This window comes from Triticum aestivum, chromosome 2B, assembly GCF_018294505.1.
Source record: "Triticum aestivum cultivar Chinese Spring chromosome 2B, IWGSC CS RefSeq v2.1, whole genome shotgun sequence".
In the NCBI taxonomy this organism is placed as follows: Eukaryota; Viridiplantae; Streptophyta; class Magnoliopsida; order Poales; family Poaceae; genus Triticum; species Triticum aestivum.
The window spans coordinates 220,163,177-220,163,518 of NC_057798.1; the positions used below are offsets into that span (position 1 = coordinate 220,163,177).

Consider the following 342-nt stretch of genomic DNA (forward strand, 5'->3'; position numbering starts at 1 on the left):
AGAGTGGCGGCTTGGGAGGTGGGAGGGAGAGGCGAGCGGGGGTGGCGGCTTGGGAGGTGGGAGGGAGAGGCGAGCGGGGGTGGCGGCTTATATAGCGGCGGAGCGGGGAGGGGAGGGGAAGGATGGCCAGGTCGGTCGCGTAGGGTTGCGGGAGAAGGGAGAGGAGTACGGCTGGCCGTCTGTTGGGTTGGGCTCCGGGCGTGCCGCGTTTGGTGGCCGGTTGGGCTGGCGTTCGTTACCGTTGCGGCCGGGATCCTCTCTGACCGCGCCCGTTGGAGCGCGTCTCCGGGTGTGTGTGTGTGTGTGTGTGTGTGTGGTGGCTCGGCATTCATCAACGTGCGC

At 68.7% G+C, this 342-nt stretch overlaps 1 protein-coding gene across 2 annotated transcripts in view; it reads right to left on the minus strand.

Moving 5' to 3' along the window:
• Nucleotides 1-121, minus strand: part of LOC123041093 (arabinogalactan protein 13) — a 965-nt gene extending 844 nt beyond the window's left edge. The window contains exon 1 of one of the 2 annotated variants that reach the window (XM_044463796.1): nt 50-121. The gene's annotated coding sequence lies outside the window, so the exon portion shown is untranslated. Of the gene's footprint in view, nt 1-11 lie in introns of both variants that reach the window. The other variant, XM_044463797.1, reaches the window with a different exon arrangement.
• Nucleotides 122-342: the final 221 nt, after the last annotated feature.